Here is a 19,314-nt window from a genome sequence, read left to right as displayed (position 1 = left end):
GCTGCTGCCAGCAAACCTATTTTTATGGAGAAAAGAGCTTAACCTTCAATTTGCCCCAAATTTTTTGACGGTTATAATCTCACTCTAAATCGATTTTTGTATTTTAAGTACAATGAACTTATCAATTTAGTTGCACTTGCACCCTAATTTGAATTGATATGTAACTCATTATTTCTATGGATATGTAACTCATTATTTTTGCATCTTAAAATTGGTTCAATTTGAAAATCAAATACTAAATCTTGATTTTCTTTTTTTATTACATGAATATTTGGATTTGATTTTATTATTTATTGTGTAAATACTTAGGTATAGAGTCTATTTTTTTTACATTATTTTTTAAAATTCTAACCTTAGTTTACTTTTATGGTGCAATTGCAATAAATCGACAAGTTCGGGTGTTGTAAGTCTCTTTGCACCCTAAAAACAAATTAGGTATAATTGCAACTAGATTGATAAGTTCAAGGTGCTCAGGAAACAAATGTCGATTTAGAGTAAAATTGCAACTACTTGAAAAGTTCAGGGTGAAATTAAAGGTTAGGCCGAACAAAAGTGGTATAGTTAGTTAATTACAATTAGCATGATAAGGGAACCATTTCTGCAAGTGTAGAAGCAAATGAAAAAATGAGAATACATCCGGTTTTGCAAATGAAAAGTGGTATAGTTAGGCTTTCTCGGGCTTCCGCTGCTGAATATATTAGAATGAATTCAACAATTAGTTTATGCGTCTGATTGTTGCCTTGAAGTTGAACCAAATGTTAACGGTCTATCACACAAGTTAAATCAAAAGTAGGTTTACGGGCTTAATGAATATTAACTAGTTTTTTTTGTATGAATCTATAATTGATTTTAAAACAAGTTTCAAACATGAATCTTTTTCGAATTAATTTATAAAGAGCTCTACAAATAACTTTATTTATTGGGTAAAATTATTCTTAATTTTGTGTTAGAATCTTCTAAATTGTTAAACAACTTGTAATTAGAGATGGAAGTAATACGGGTATTTTACGATATCTGTCACGAGAGTAGTTATAAATGGATTTGGGATGAATATAGAAAGTGAAATTGCTACTATAACAGATACAGATAGCGTATGAATATAAGTGTTTTCATACTTGCTGCTGTTATCTACTATATTAAACAGGTTTGTTAAAGCTATTGCAACTTGTGGATCTGTCATCATCGGGAGATTAGAAGCAGATGGGTTCTCATTCAGAAGAAGATTATTTGCAATGACCAATGTGTTTGAGGTTAGATTAGGAGTAGATTCTAATCCGACATTTTAAGAGTCATTGATCATATTCTGAGATTCATTTATTACGATTTCTAGGATTTTTTTAAGATGTAAAATTGAATTACTGAGATGTGGTCCACGTTCACCACACGAAATTGATAGAAGAAAAGACAATTAGATTTTGAAGAAGATCGAAAGAATTTGACAAAAATGAGAATGTCCCTCGCTGAAGTATGACACAAGTATTTATAGTATTTTCAACTATTCTAGGTAAGAGAAAAATGCCGACCGAGAATCTCAAATATAAATTGTACAACAATATAATCCTTTCACTAAGCATTACTTTATTTTAAACTAGTCTAACGCCTCGGTTGATTTTTTGAGAATTATTCTATCAGGTACTACAAGAAAGTTAATAAAGAGATCATTTTAATTTTTGGAAATGAGTTTATTATTTTGGAATGGAACGTGGGACTATTTTTTTAGATAGATGGAGTATTACTTTCAAAAAATAAATATTGAAATTCAATAAACTACAGTTAAGAAAAAATATTCTTAGAAATTTTAAAGCATAAAAAATTTTTAACCCCACAACATAAATAGAAATGAACAAAACAAAAATAAATATAAAAACAGGCGACAAGAAAAATAAAACATTATATGAGACCTTAGGTCTGCTTATTGGGTCAATATTATTTATTCAACTTGGACCTCACAACACTGAAGCACAACACACTCTAACAAACAGGCCAATGACAGGGCAAATTTGTAAGTGCACAAACTTGCAATAAGTAATAAAGAATGAGTAGAATATCGTCCCATGATGATTGTTTACCAAGTATCAAAATTGTGTTAACCTACTATTATTTAAACGATAATAAGAAAGACGATTGTAAAAATAAAAGAATTAAAATAAAACAATGAGAATGAGATCAAGCAAGTAATTGTTGAAAAGAAATCAAAGTTTAAAAGTTACTAGTAATTTTGATCGCACTTAATTCTATCCAATTTATCCTATTAGTTTGATAATCAATTTTAATTATTCAAGAAGGAAAAATAACCTAAAATCGCTAATAGCACCCTCGATGTTTTATTAGCTATTTTAACCTAATTCAATTACTCATCTCTCAATTGCCCAGTCAAATATAGATTAAATCATTGAGTTCTTGTGATTATTCTAAAAAATTTACAAATTAAGGCCTTTAATTTTATGAAAACCCCCACGAGTCAAACCTTCTAGCTCTTACATTAAGTTGTTATTTTCATGAAATTTATTACCCTATTCATATCAAAAACCCTTCTCTTGAAAGTGATTAATAAAATAAATCAATATAGGGGAGAAACTTTGTCTGAAAGTATTAAGATCAATAATAAATTTTATTTGAATAAAAAAAATCAAATCTAATATTATAAAATGGAGTTGAATTTAAGCTTATAAATCAATCTAATATCATATCCCTAGAAAAAGATTTAGTTCGACATAGAAATAAATTAAACTCAATTAAACTTGTAAATAATCCCATAAAGAATAATAAACAAGAAGAGAATTTAGAAATAAAAACTAGTTAATAATTGATTTGAGCGGCTTTCTTGAATCTTGGCACCAACTTAAATACTTGAAGTCTTAAAGAGAGAGAAGCTATATAGAGAACAATATGACAAAGGATGGAATATACAATGGATGTCTCTAAATTATGGCTAGTCTCTCTCTTTATATAGACTTTTTGGAATATTTTCGACTTTGTTTAGGAAAGTGAATCTCTACTGAGAAAGAAATCTTTTGAAAATAGGAAACTGTTTATACTTTGTATTTCTTCCTAATTAGGACTCTTCTAGTGTCTAAATAGAACTTCGGCTTTAATAAGGCACGTCCCACAATATCTTCATGTAGATCCATGCAAGCAGCACAAGTTTAGTCTGGAATCTTAGCCAAGTTGAACTTTGCAGAGTAGCACGGGGGTACTGGATAGCACGCTCTGGGTGTGCTACTTGCTAGAAGTCTTGACAATTGATCTTCCTTTGAATTTTTGCTGATTTCTTATAAAATCTTACAAAATTTCTCAATGTCAAGTGAAATATTATTGAAAGAAATTTTATTGAAAAACATAAATATTTTAACTAAAATAAAACAAAATAAATAAAAATGAAAAAGAAATCCTAGAGAAAACTTAATAAAAATAACTATAAAAATAAAATCTATCAAAAATTCCTAAATTAAACCATGGCTTGTCCTCAAGCAATAAAACTAAAAATAAAATAAAAATAAAAGCTAACAAACTAACAAAGCTAGCTTAATATGGTAGGAAACAATTATTCACAATCTAAAAAAAATATCAAAAATTTCTTAACATGAGGATAAACTAGGTGTTTCTTAAACTAATTATTTTCTTGTAAAAATTCAATTATCAACAAAACACATTCTTTAGTTTAAACACGAGTTAACAAGGTCTTCAACACCAATAATTATTCAAATTATGACAAACAGACTATTAATTTTGAAAAAATAATTACCCAAAAATAACATTTTTAACAATATAAATTTAACATTCCTATAAGCAAAATTAGTGATTCCTTCTCCATAATTGAAATGCAAAACAGTTGAAAAGATCAAAAGGTCTTTAATTAGGTGATAATGGATTTTAGGGGATATAAATTAGCTAAACAAATAAAAAGGATAAAAGGATAGACAAAAAGTACAAAGTATGCATAATCTCAAGATTTTCATTACATCAAAATAATTTTTTTTTTCAAAAGAAAGATTACTATGGAATTTACTAGCACAACATTAGAGACCATTTGGCAAGGATTATTCTTCTTAATATTACTATTTTGATAACAACTTACTATAATTTCCCAAACTTGAATTTTGATTACTTTTTATTTCATAGGATGATCTTCTTTTTTTCTCTTTAATTGCTAGCATTACTGAATTAACTCTCTTTTTTATTCTTTTTTTATTTATTTATGTTTTAACGTAGCTAAATCCCATAATTATAAATTCTTATACTTAGAGTAAGGATTTGAACTTGGTTTAATGGCTAGGTTAAACAAAGGGTACAACAATAAAATTTGGATATAGGCTTCTAATTGATTGCAAAGATCATAATTTAATTTAGAATGGCCTAGACTAAATATGAAGTTCAACAAATAATACCTAAATCATTTTTTTTAAATGTAAGCATATGAAATTTTGCCTCAAAGGGAATTCTAATTTATTCTAGGAATGCCAAGGTTAAATAAATTTTGATTAAAACATACCTATATACCATAAAATCACAAAAATTGGTATTCATAACCTTAAAAACAAATAGTTAAACCAAAGAATCATGTTAAGTCAAAAATTAAAATTTAAACTCAAAAGCAACTAGCTTCGAACAACAACTAAATTTATCAAAAGTTATTAAATTATAATAATACTCAAGTTTGGTCACAATTATCCCAATCATATTAAGCTATAAAGAATCAACAAAATAAAGTAATAAAAAAATATTTAAAATTTATAACTAAAATTTTCCTTCTCCCAACTTAATCTAGTACATTGCCCCCAATGTACTTAAAAGAAAACTCATTCCCCAAACTTATCATAAATTATCATCAAGGTGAAAAAAATAATAGTAGAATTTGAGAAAATATTACCACCATTGTATTAAAAAATAAAATAAAAATCAAGGACAAGATTGGAAATGGATCGAGCATGCTGGAAATTGGAAGAGCCACAAAAAAGACAAACTAAAGAAAACGAACAATATCCAACATACTGAAAATAAATAAGAACAGGGTTCGAAATAAAATGAAAATCAAAAGAACTACAAATTCAAAACATAAAAGAAAAACAAGAAAAAAAATGATAAAAACTAGAAAAATCACTCCGCAGTTGGTGGAGGTGGATATGGCTGCAGCAGTTGAATGATTGTCTGGAGCCGATTGCTGAGTCCATGATATTGGTCTTCATGGTATCCATGCGAGACTCGCGACTCCCATGCATAAGCTCTATAGATTGGAATTGGTCAGAAATCATGGTCTCCATCCCTGAAAGCGAGTATCAAACATGTTCATCCTTAAGGTCATGCGTGTGACAACTTCTTCATTGGACATGTCAGATGCCTGCTGAAATGATCAACCAACTCCAGATGTACCTGCACTAGAAAAAGTACCCAAACTGGGAGAGGTATGCGGAGTATCCTCCTCCATCTTAATGTCATCCTCCCCCGAACCTACCTCAACATTAGGTCTCTCCTCTTGGTTACCCACTAGATAGAACTCGTCTCCAACTTTCTCTACTAATTTCATATGTCCCATGCATCTAAATCAAGCCTAGCACCCTTGCCACCCTCCTGCAATATCATACACAGATCGCATGAGATTCCATGCATTTAGATATGAAGCAATACGAGTCATAAAACACCCCATCATGATAGCGCCCTTATTTCCCTTTGCAATTTTAGCCCATTGTTGAAATAACCCAAAACCAACATTAAGATGTATACCTTGATCTATAGGCCAAATAAAATAAATTTTGTTTAGGCCTAGCACTCCATCACTCTCACTGTGCCCAAAAATTATACTAGCCAAAAAATTTGTGAATATATTTGTATGACGTGTTTCTCAGGTTGGATGCTTGAGAATATCTAGCATTATACCCAATTTAACTTGGTTAACTTAGTCCATGTACGATGATCATCAAAATCTTTGGCTACCTATTTCTGGGCATCCTCCAAATATGTGGCTAAACTCATTCACAATAAGTTCATAGTCCTTGCTAAAAAGCCTAAACTTAATTTTACTCGGATATTGATCATGCAACATAAAAATATCACTAGAGTAAGAACTCAAAAATTATAGAGTAAATGGTGCATAAACAAAATCCTTTATAGCAATAAATCTCTCCCACCCAATTCTTTTAAGAGGTCCAACACGACATCTCTAAGTCCTACTTTTGCTAAGGCATACTCATCCATGAAATGATTTAGCAATATAGGTCTTAAAGATAAATATATTGTACCTTTCTTATTGCTCGGGTGTGATGATTTCAAAAGGTGATAATGGAAGAGCCTTAGGAGGGGTGTAGGAGCCGTGGGGCGAATTCTTGTGGCTATAGAGGCGGCTGAGCAGCTATGTTTGTATCTTGGAGGCATGGTGAGCAAGTGAAAATCAAAGAAATAGAGAGAGATTTGCAAAGGTTTTGGGAGAGAGAAGGAGGAGACGTTGAGAGATTTGTGGAGATAGGAAGTGGAAGATGAGAGGGTGTGGGTGGTTAGGGTCTTTTAAAGAGAAAAGAAGACTAGGGTTGGATTTATGCGTGGTTTCCCAAGTCAACTCGTCTTTTTTAAAATCTGAAACTGTAGCATGGCTAACCTATGCTTTGTTCTAACTTGCTAAAACAGGCTGTCCTCAGGTGAGCATGCCCTAGCTTTGACTTCTCTTCATGGCATGGTTGTGCTAGTGGGCACGGCCTGACCGTACTTTTCTCTGGATCTGTAAAACAAATTAAGGTTCTTACTTGGACACGGGCGTGCTGGCTAGCATGCCCTAGGCATGCTGGGGCTTGTCTGTGGTAGAAACTGAATGGCACGGTTCGTGCTCAGGTGAGCACACCTTGAGTTCGACATCTCCTTGGAGCATGGTCGTGCTATTTAGCACGGTTAGCCTATGCCAGAGCCTGGACTTGCAAAACGAAAAACACAAAGTTTTGCGCGTACCTTGGCATGGGTGTGCAGTTGAGCACAGTTAGGGCGTGCTTTTCTCTGGACCTCTAATGAATTTTTAAAGGATTAGAAGTATGGGGATGCTGAGTGGTGCACCTTGGCTATGCTAGGGCCTAAGACCAAAATTTTTGATCTATTTCCAACTCTTTTCAACCTTTCCCTGACTTGTACATGAGTGTAAAATAATAAAATAAGAGAAAATAATGGTTAAAAAGTGGGGAAACGACAATTTACATTATAAACAAAATGAAAACTCAAGAATTAGAAGAAAAACATGTCCCATAAGCGCTTTTGTTTAACATTGTTAAGCTTGACTCACTGGACCCCTTTTAGGTTAAGGCTAAAGAACTCTTTTTGGGATAAAAACCCCCCTTCATGGTAGCTTTTAGTCTTTGAGCATCTACTTTAAAACTTTTATTCCTTTGATCAATTCAACAGCTCCATAGGAAAATATCTCCTTGATGGTGAAAGGTCCGGTCCAATGTGAGTGTAACTTACCCGGAAAAAGATGAAGTCTTGAGTTATAAAGCAACACCTTTTGCCCTACCCTTAAATTCCTTTTGATGATATGCTTGTCATGCCATTGCTTGGTTCTTTCTTTGTATATTCGGGCATTCAAATAAGCATGTAGCCTCACATATCCATTATATTCACCTGGAGTAGTCTTTTCTCACCTACTTCTTTAGCATTAAAGTTGAGAAACTTGATTGCCCAATATGCTATATTTTCCAGCACTACCATAGATGATAAGCCTTACCATAAATCATTCGATATGGAGACATACCACTTGGAGTTTTGAATGCAGTCCTATAACCCAAAGTGCATCATCTAGCTTCTTAGACTAGTCTTTTCTTATTTGTCCAACTGTTATCTCTAATATATTCTTAATTTTCGGATCTATAACCTCTACTTGTTCACTTGTTTGTGGATGGTATGGGATACCTACACGATGAGTGATAGCATATTTTGAAAGAAGAGTCTAGATACTTATTGCAAAAATGCTTACCTCCATTCGTGATTATTGCATGGGGGGTACCATGATGTGTGAAGATGTATTTCTTGATGAAGTTTATCACACTCTTGGTATGATTATTAGGAAGAGCAACAACCTCCGCCCATTTAGAGCAGCAATCCACCACCACTAAGATGTATATGTTGGAATAAGAAGATGGAAAAGATTCAATGAAATGTAAGCCCTACACATCAAAAATCTCCACTTTAAGAATGTTGCTCAGTGGCATCTCATGTTTCTTTGAGATATTTCTTAACCTTTGGCAATGATCACAAAAACAAACATAGTTAAAAGCATCTTTAAATAAGTTAAGTCAATACAAACCACTTTCTAATATACGTGCCGCCGTCTTGCTTACTCCAAAGTGCCCTCCACACTCCATTAAATGACAGAAACAAAGAATACTCTCCATCTCTTCTTCCAGCACACGTCGTCTAAAGAGCTGATCACTACAACACTTAAACAAGAAAGGCTCCTCCTAATAACAATATTTAAGATCATGAAAGAATTTTTTTTCTTTTGTTGATAGAAAGATTGGGAGGAATAATCTTACAAGCAAGATAGTTGACTATATTCGCATAACATGGAGCTTGCATATTTACTAGAAGAAAAAGATGTTTATGGGGGAAAGTCTTCATTAATTTGCATCTCTTAAAGCCTTTCTTCCCCTAACTCAAGCCTTGACAAGTGATTAGCTACAAGGTTCTCGATTCCCTCCTTATCATGAATCTCCAAATCAAATTCTTGCAAAAGAAGAACCCAACGAATTAGTTTAGGCTTTGCATCTTTCTTATCTAGCAAATATTTGATTGCCAAATGACCAATATATACTATAGTTTTAACTCTAATTAAATATGCTCTAGATTTATCAAAAGCAAAAACAATAGTTAGCAGCTGCTTCTCTGTGGTGGCATAATTTAGTTGCACATCATTTAATGTACGACTAGCATAATAAACGACATGCAACTTCCTTTCTTTTCTTTGCCTAAGAATAGCTCCTATGGCATGATCAGTAGCATCACACATGAGTTCAATAGGCTCCAATCCGATGTTGCAATAATAGGAGCTAATATCAATTCCTTCTTTCAATCTATTAAAAGCAATTAAACACTCTTCGTTAAAATCAAAACGAACATCTTTAACCAATAAATTACAATTTATGATTTTTGAGAAGGCTTTGATGAATCTCCTATAGAAACCTGCATGGCCAAGAAAACTTCTTACCCCCTTCACTAAATTTGGAGGAGGTATTTCTTTCAATTACCTCAATCTTGGCTTTGTCTACCTCAATTCCCTCCTTGGAAATTTTATGCCCTAAAACAATACCTTCACTAACCATAAATTGACATTTTTCCCAATTTAAAATAAGGTTGGTTATCCTCTTACATGACTAAAGAGAGGTTATAAAGACAAGAATTAAAAAAAGGGCTAAAAACAGAAAAATTATCCATAAACACCTCAATGAATTTTTCAACAATGTTAGAATATATGGACATCATACATATTTGAAAAGTCATGGGTGCATTGCACAAACCAAAAGGCATTCTCCTATAGGCAAAAGTACCATATAGGCATGTAAAATATTCTTCTCTTGATTCTTGGGAGCTATGGGTATTTGGAAATACCCCGAATAACCATTTAGGAAATAATAATGAGGATAACTTACAAGTCTCTCAAGCATTTGGTCAATAAAAGGCAAAGGGAAGTGATCTCTGCGTGTTGGTTTCTTCAACTTTTGATAATCAATACACACACGTCAAGCCGTGACAATTCTAATAGGGATTAACTCATTACTTTTATTAGAAATAACTGTCATACCTCATTTTTTTGGAACAACTTGCACGAGACTTACCCAACTACTATCCGAGATTGCATATAATGCCAACATCTAAGAGCTTAATGATTTCAGCATTTAACCACTTCTTTCATGTTTGGATTTAGTCTCCTTTGATGCTCAATTGGAAGCTTATAGTCATCTTCCATCAAAATTTTATGCATGCACACACTTGAATTGATACCCTTTAAATCTAAAATTGTCCACCCTAAAGCCTTCCTATGCTTTCCTAAAACCAGCAACAACCGTTTCTCCTGATCGAGTGATAAATGAGAAGAAATAATAACAGGAAAAGAATTATTCTCACCTAAAAATACATATTTTAAATGGAAAAGGAGTTGTTTCAGTTCTTGCTTGGGTAGTTCACCCTTTTCCTCACCTTTGATGCTTTAGAAGTTCATGTTTATGTCACCTTTATCAATATTCAACTTTTCTTTAACTTATAAGGTGTCTTTTACACAATCATCAATAACATCAACTCTAAAATCATAATTGGAGTCCATAGGATAGTTACAATATTTAAGAACATTAAAAACAACCTCCTCTTGACCTACCCTTAAGGTTAGTTACCTTCATAGGCATCAATCAAGGCCCTTGCGGTTGCAAGGAAAGGTCGACCAAGGATTAGTGATCCCTCTCTATCTTTGTCTATGTCAAGGATAATAAAACCAACAGGAAAAATAAATTTACCTACCTTAATGAGCACATCCTCTACAATACCCCTTTGGATATTTGATTGATCGATACACTAGTTTTTTTAATAGAGACGTAAGATTAATACTTACACCTAAATCAACCAATGCGTTTTCAAAATCAAGATTCTAATATTACAAGGGATAGAAAAACTTCCTAGATCTTTTAACTTTAGAGACAATTTATTTAGAATAATTGCACTAACTCCTCTGTTAACCGTTCCTCGATCATCAATCTTCCTCTTCTTTGAAAGGATCTCCTTCAAGAACTTTGCATAAATATGCATTTGAGCAAGAGCTTCAACAAAAGGAATGTTGATTTGGAACTTTTTGAAGACATCAAGAAATTTAAGGAAGCTTTTATCATCTTTTGATTTTTTTAAGCCTTTGTGGAAAAGGGATGGGTGGAACATAAGGCTTTACTTCCTCTTTCTCCTCAAGATCAATAATAGGAATCTTCTTCTTTTCCTCCTCTTGCTTATGTACCTCCTTCCTAGGTGGATCTTTTAATTGCTTCCCATTCCTTAAAGTGATAGCAAGTACCTGTTCTTTAGAATTTTTTTCAATGTTACTAGATAACATACCTTGAGGTCTAGAAGCCATCATCTTAGCAATTTGTCCCATTTGAATCTCCAAATTCCTTATCGCAGCTTGTTGGACTCTATGATTCTCCTGAGTTTCATTCATAAAATCCATGTGAGATTTAAAAAGAGCAGTGAGGAGGTCATCATTAGGCTTTTTCTCTTAAGGAGGAAAACCTGGTGGTGCATTCAAGGCATTGTTTGGATTCATATAAGAAAGATTAGGATGATTCTGCAGCCTGTTATCATAAGAGTTAGAATCCTTCCTTGATTCATCACGTAGTTGACTTGCTCCAAAGTTTGAGGATTTAGATTATCCAACACACATTCCCCAACTCCATGTTTTCCATTACGTCTATCATATGCTTGCACAATAGAATTAATAGACTTAGTGGTCAACAAATCTAGTTTCTTTACCATATTGTCCACTTTGGCATTTAATGCGATGATGACAACAATCTTATAAATTCTAGCAGGCTTCTTTCTTTTGGAGGTATTTTGGTAATGGCTATTGCTCGCCATCTCTTCTATCAAATCATATGCCTCATCAATCCCCTTTCTTTCAAAAGAACATCTAGCAGTGACATCCAAAGTGATCTTTGTGTTCTGAGACAATGCTTTATAGAAAGCTTGTACCTGCAACCACTTGGGTAAACTATGGTGACATTTCCTATACAGGTCTTTGAATCTCTCCCAAGCTTCATACAAACTCTCTTAATCATGGTGAGCAAAAGTCATCTCATTTCGAAGCTTTGTAGTATTTGAGGATGGAAAGAATTTCGCCAAGAATTTTCTAGCTAGTTCCTCCCAAGTAGTGAAACTTCCAACTGGGCATGATTGCAATTAGGAACGTGCTTTATCCCTTAGAGTGAAAGGAAATAGTCTCAATTTTATAGCATCTTCAGAAACTTTGTTTGCTTGGAAGTATCATTTAAAATCTCCAGGAAGTTTGTGATGTTGGCATTGGGATCTTCACTAGGCAAACCTCCATACTGAATTGAGGTGGATAACATTTGAATAATTATAGACTTAATCTCAAAGTTGTTAGCTTCCACCCTCAGCCTGGTGATACTTGAAATGGCCCCGTTAAGAGAAGGAGTTGTGTAATCATGCAAGGTGTGAACATGAGGTTGGGGCCTTTGATTGAGCTGATGTTGCAGAACATGCTGTTCTTCTTGCACTAATAAATCTCGTAATTCCACTTTGTCAGCCATGGTTGATTGTCTTCTTTGTTCACGTTCTCGACCTCTTTTGGCAGCGTTATTTCTTCGCCAGGTCCTTTCAATTTCTAAGTCAAAAATCAAATGTCCAATGCTACGAGATCTCCTTTGCATAAAACACCTGAAACTTGTTGTAAAAGAAAAAAAAATTAAAGTAATAGAAAATAAATCTTTAAATTAATAATAGGGTAATTAGTAGAGTATCGTCCCACAAGGTTTGTTTACCAAGTACCAAAATTGTGTTAGCCTACTAGTATTTACACGAAAATAAGAAAGATGACTGTAAAAAAAAAAAGAATTAAAGTAAAACTATGAGAATGAGATCAAGCAAGTAATTGTTGAAAAGAAATCAAGGTTTAAAAGTTATTAGGGATCTTGATTTCACTTAATTGTATCCAATTTATTCTATTAGTTTGATAATCAATTTTAATTATTCAAGAAGGAGAAATAACCCTAAAATCGCTAATAAGCTCTCTCGATATTTTATTAGGGTTTTTAACCCAATTCAGTTACCCATCTCTCAATGGCGCAACCAAACATAGATTAAATCATTGAGTTCTTGTGATTATTCAGGAATTCACAAATTAAGGCCTTTAATTTTATGAAAACATCCCATGAGTCAAACCATCTAACTCTCACATCAAGTTGTTATTTTTATGAAATATATTACCATGTTCATATAAAAACCCTTCTCTTAATAGTGTTAATGAAATAAATCAATCCATGAAAGAAACTCTACATGGAAGCATTAAGATCAATAATACATTTTACTTGAATAAAGAAAATCAAATTTAATATTATAAAATAGAGTTGAATTTAAGCTACATCATATCCCTAGTAAAAGGATTTAGTTCGACATTGTAAATAAATTAAACTCAAGTAAACTTATAAATAATCTCATAAAGAATAATAAACAAGAAGAGAGTTTAGAAATAAAAACTAGTCGATAATCGGCTTGAGCGGCTTCCTTGAATCTTGGCACCAACTTGAATACTTAAGTCTTAAATAGAGAGAAGATATGTAGAAAATAATTGGACAAAAGATGGAATATACAATGGAAGTCTCTAGATTATGGCTAGTCTCTCTCTTTATATAAACTTTTTGAAATATTTTCGAATTAGTTTAGGAAAGTGAATGTCCATTGAGGAAGAAATTTTTTGGAGATAGGAAACTGTTTATGCTTTGTATTTCTTCCCAATTAGGACTCTCCTAGCATCTAAATTGGACTCTAGCTTTAATATGGCACGTCCAACAATATCTTTATACAAACCCATGCAAGCAACCCGGGCTTAGTTTGGAACTTTGGCCAAGTTGCACTCTACAGAGTAGCACAAGAGTGCTAGGTAGCACACCCTGGGTGTGCTACTTGTTGGAAGTCTTTGACAATTGATCATTTCTTGCATTTTTGGCTGGTTTCCTATAAAAATCCTATAAAATTTCTCAAGGTTAAGTGAACTATGATTCAAGGAAAGTTTATTGAAAAACATAAATATTTTAACTAAAATAAAATAAAAAAAAATTAAAAGAAATCGTAAAGAAAACTTAATAAAAATAACTATAAAAATAAAACCTATCATCCAACAACACTTGCTGACTTGGCTGACGGTTACAGATTTGCTAGCTATAGTTTCCTTGTTACATGCAATATATAGCTAATACAATGTAAATATCTTTTCATTCGATTACAATCAATACAATAAATAGATATTTTTCTCTCTAATCTTCTTCTTCTAATGAAACTTAACATTAGTTTCTTCTAAACTTCATCATGGTATTAGAGCCTGTAAAACTGATGCCTTAATTGTGATTTGTCTTCTTCCTTGGATCTAGTTATTCTTAGCAGAAATCTTTGACCTAAAAAATAAAGTTTTCATCAATGGCGACAAAACCACCACAGAGAACAAATCAAGAAGATTCAGATATACTAATTCTAATTTGGTTAGTGTATCTCTCACTAGCAGTAACTATCCGTCATAGAGTAGATCCATGCTAATTGCTTTAAGAGCCAAAGATAAACTAGGGTTTATCGATGGTAGACATCCTAAACCTACAACTAATTCACCATTTTATGACAAATGGTTGAGGGCTGATAGTACGCTTGTATTTTGGATCTTGAATTCCATATCCAAAGATATTGTTGAAGCTTTTTTGTTTACAACAGTGCTCAGGAACTATGGGAGGAATTATCTTAGAGGTTTACTGAGAGTAATGGACCCTACTCTACCAAATTAAACAAGAAATATGTAGCTTAACTTAGGGAAACTAGTCTAATATGGTGTATTTTACAAAACTCAAGAAGCTATGGGATGAATTGGCATGCTTAAGACCACTACCTACCTATGATTATGGTACATCTAAGGCTATGGTAGGTTTGGATACTGAAGATAAGCTCATTCGGTTTCTAATGGGCTTAAATGGAAGCTGACAATATAAAGAATCAGGTCTTGCTTATGGAACCCTTCCCATGTGTAAATCATGCATATTCAATGATACTAAGAGTGGAGAAACAAAGAGAAATACACAGTCCAACATTTGAATCTAACGAAACTACAACTTTGATGTATGCACAGAAACCTTCCAGAAATTTTCGAAAACCATAAGGAATACAATGAAGACCAAACAACAGGGAAGAGGTTCTACAATAAGAAGAAAGAGGAAATATTCTGTGATTATAGTAAGGCTGGGGGTCATTCAAAGGACAGTTTTTTCAAGCTTTTTGGCTATCCGGAGTGGTATTATGAGTTGAAGTAGAAAAATGTAAAAGCTAATGCAAGTATGAGTTCACCAAGCATTGAAACACCACTCACAAATTCAATCAACTCCTCAAATGCATATGGTGACATTAATGAGAACATAACAAAGCTGATACAAAGTGAAGTCATAAGAGTAATAAAGGGGAAAGAAGTTTCTGAGAATCACAATTATGAAGTTTCAAAGATCAACACAACAAGTTTTGCATCTGCTTTAAACAGTAATCATCCTGATTGGATTGTGGACACAGGAGCCACAGACCATATGACATATAACGTACATCTCTTTGACACACTTTATAAACTTCCTAAGCCAAAACCAATAAAGCTACTTGATGGGTTTTTCAAATATATCACTCACATTGACACAATACTTTTACATAACAATTTGACTCTATACAATGTGCTTTTTCTACTTAGTTTCACATGCAATTTAATTTCACTTCATACATTAGCAAAAATAAACAATATCTCAATTAAGACTTTACCAAACCATTGCATCTTGTTGGATTTGGAGAAAATGTCATCATTGCCATTGGGAAGGTGAATGGGAGCTTATACCACTTAAATTCTAGCTCATTCCTTGTAAATACAAACAATGCTACCCCCTCTTTTGCAACTATTGATTTTTCAGCTAATAATGCCTGTCACAATCACAGAAAACATATAAGCCTATTGTGGAACAGTAGACTAGGACACATAATGGATCAAAGATTGAAGCATATAACACATTTACAGAATATTAATGTGGAGCCTCTTGATTGTTTTGTGTGTCCATTATCCAAACAATATAGACAGCCTTTATTTCCTACTAGAAGTAACACAAGTGACACAAGTAACATCTTTGAGTTAGTTTACATGGATGTTTGAGGGCCCTATTTAGTAACCTCTATAACAGGAGCTAGGTACATGGTTATTATAGTAGAGGATCATATCAGATACGGGTTTATATGGCGACAAATAAATTTCAGGTATTTGATGTCATCACACATTACTTGAATCTAGTTAAAACCCAATTTAGAACCATAGTTAGAAAGATAAGGACTAATAATGGGACAAAATTTGTAAATAGTAAAATGAGAGACTTGTTTCAATCAAAGGGAATTTTACACCAATTAACTAGCCTATACTCCCCTCAACAAAAAGGAAGAGTTGAAATCAAACATAAAACATTGTTGCAGATTGGTAGGGCTATCATAGTTCAATCCATTTACCAAAAACCTTTTGGTCAGAAATATTAGTCACAGTAACACACATAGCTAATAGAATCCCAATAGAAACATTAGAATGGAAATCCCCCTATGAAATCTTACATAACACAACTCCTGATTTAAGTCATTTCAAGGTGATTCGATGCCTATGTTTTGCGTCAAATGTTAAACCCCAAAAAGGAAAGTTTGATCATAGAGCCATTCCTAGTGTCCTATTAGATTATGCCCCACAACAAAGAGCTTACAGGTTATATGATCTAAATACTAAGGTCATTTTTCATTCTACAGATAAAAACTTCAAGGAAAATATCTTTCCCTTTCACAATTCTAAACCAGAATGCATAACAGATTTTACCCTACTAACTTGTCTTGAGGACCACAAAACAGAACCCTTTTATACCACCATAACCAGTACATATATAACCACAAACACAGAAAACCTGTCAGACACACAAACAACGCATAAACAAATATCCATACCTAATCCAAATCATTCAAATACACCTCATATCACAAACTCAGATACAATAATTCCATCTAACCTAATTCCAATTGCAAATACCTTAGTTTCACCCTTACTAGTTACAGCACCACAAAACCCTATACCAAACCTGAGAAGAAGCTCCAAAACCCATTCCAAGCCCATATGGTTATCTAACTTTATTGCTACTGTCACTTTCCAAGGCACAACATCATTTCCTGCAAATGCAAAAAATACATTAGACATGTCTAGTTGTTCTTTTTCATCTTCATACCTGCTTTCCAAAATAATGTCACATATTCATGAACCTACATCATACTATCATGCAAAATTGAATGAAAATTGGGTAAAGGCTATGCAGAATGAGCTTGGCCCTAAAAGCTAATCATACATGAGATCTGACATAGTTACCAAAAGGAAAGAAACCCATTGGTTGCAAGTGGGTATAGAGAATATAAGTCAGATGATACAATTGATAAATTTAAAGCCAGGTTAGTGGCAAAAGGGTTCAATCAGATGCTAGGGCTTGACTATACCGACCTTTTTTCTTATGTTGCCAAAATAGTCACATGGCTATATTGAGGAAGATATACATACACTACAAAAAAAAAGCGCCGAATTGCGACCGATTTGCGACCTATGGACAAACAGTCGCTAACTGTAGCGCTAAAAATTCCCGCGAGTTTGTTTTTCAATTTGCGACCAGTGTACTACGGATTTGAGACCGATTTGCGACTACCTTTCATTCCGTCGCAAAATTGCGCGCTTCAAAATGAGGAATAAGTTATGAGACCGATTGGCGACCGATAATATGCGATCGACACTTTTAGTCGCAATTTTATTGCGAAGTAAAACGACGTCGCAGAGTTTAAATTTGCGACCGATATTAATGAAATTTGTGACCGATTTGTCGGTCGCAAAATTTAGGGCTTTAAACGCCAGACGCCCTCCTTCTTCTTTCTTCTTCTTTCTTTCTTCTCCTCCTCCTCTCCTCTCCTCCGTTCGCAGCGCCGCTCCAGCTCTTCCTGATGCTGCTCCAGCCCGCCTGACGCTGCCAACTCCGCTCCGTTGGAACTCCAATCACTCCATTGCTGTTTGGAAACAATTTCAGGTAAGTTTTGGTTTGCGATTCTTTTTTGGATTTTTTTTTTTTTTTTTGCGATTTTATTTGTTTTTATTATAATAAATTATGGTTGGTTTTTTATAGTTGCGATTAGGAATATTTAGGCACTGTTATTATTAATTATTAATTATTAATTATTATTATAATTTTTGTTACTGTTATTATTATTATTATTATTATTATTATTATTATTATTATTATTATTATTATTATTATTATTATTATTGTTACTGTTGTTGTTGTTATTATTATTATTATTATTATTATTATTATTATTATTATTATTATTATTATTGTTACTATTATTATTATTATTATTATTATTATTATTATTATTATTATTATTATTATTATTATTATTATTATTGTTATTGTTATTTTAGTAAAAAATATTTTATTTCTTTGTAGGCGTACTCGAAAATGGTAAATAAAACTCTAATCATGACATAATATATATAATCCACATTTTTCATATATTTCTCATGTAATATTAGGTACATGAGAATTTCAAATGAAAGGTCATAAAATGAATTCAATTCACAACATAATCACATAATTAAAACTAATTAAATCAAAAGAGTCAAATTAAGTCAAAGGTTTAAGGTAACTTTGACTTAATTAAGTCTTAAGGCCCATTAATTCAATATTACATTAAGTCCTCTAATTCACCTAATTAATTAATTAACCATTTTGACCTAATAGATTCACAATTTATTTAATTAGGTCTCTAATTTTACTAAGTCCTTCAATCTAGACCTTAATTAAGTTAATTAGTCAAATTAATCCAATTGGTCCACTAATTTGTCCATAGGTCCTCAAATAAGTCTCATTAAGTCGTTAGTCCTTGAATTTGTCCACTAGGTCCATGTTTAGGCCCAAATTTTGCAACGATACCTAATTTCCATCTAAGTTCTCAAGTCCTTTAATTAAATTTCAATTTTAGTCCTTTATTCCTTAATTAATTTCTTTTAAAATTTTAAATTAATTAAATTATCATTTTGGCTGAGGTTCGGCCTCATGTGATTTCTTATAAATCAAGTCCTGAAATTTCATTTTCATAACATTAAGCATCTTAGTCCATCCATTAACATGTTTAAACACTTAAATCACCAATATAATCAACAAAAATAATAAGATCCCCTAGAGGGTGGTTCGGCCAACACAAGAAATAACAGAATCAAACATTTTAAATTCAAACAAAGGTACATATCATACTAACATCTCATAAACCAAAATAACAAAGCCTTAAAATACGAAAACAAGGCATAAAATCAAAGGAAATCCCCCGTGGAGGTTTGGCCTCCTAGAGACTTTTTACATCAAATGCATATAATTTATACCAAGGGTGAAATCACATATTTGCAACATAGTTAAACTCATTTAAGTACTTAATTTCACTAAAATAAAACATTTACACACATAATATGAAAAATGACACAAAAACTATAAAGTACCAAATTTGGGAAAAAAG

The 19,314-nt window shown here is 32.7% G+C and overlaps 1 pseudogene; it reads left to right on the top strand.

The window, feature by feature from the left end:
• The first annotated feature begins 11,710 nt into the window (after positions 1-11,710).
• On the top strand, positions 11,711-11,811 carry LOC149498995 (small nucleolar RNA R71; annotated as a pseudogene).
• Positions 11,812-19,314: the final 7,503 nt, after the last annotated feature.

Source organism: Jatropha curcas, chromosome 1 (genome assembly GCF_041381405.1).
Source record: "Jatropha curcas cultivar XTBG-Jc1 chromosome 1, XTBG_Jcur_1.0, whole genome shotgun sequence".
NCBI classification, from domain to species: Eukaryota; Viridiplantae; Streptophyta; class Magnoliopsida; order Malpighiales; family Euphorbiaceae; genus Jatropha; species Jatropha curcas.
Note: the sequence above shows the minus strand (reverse complement) of the source record. Positions and strands in the feature narration are given on the sequence as shown.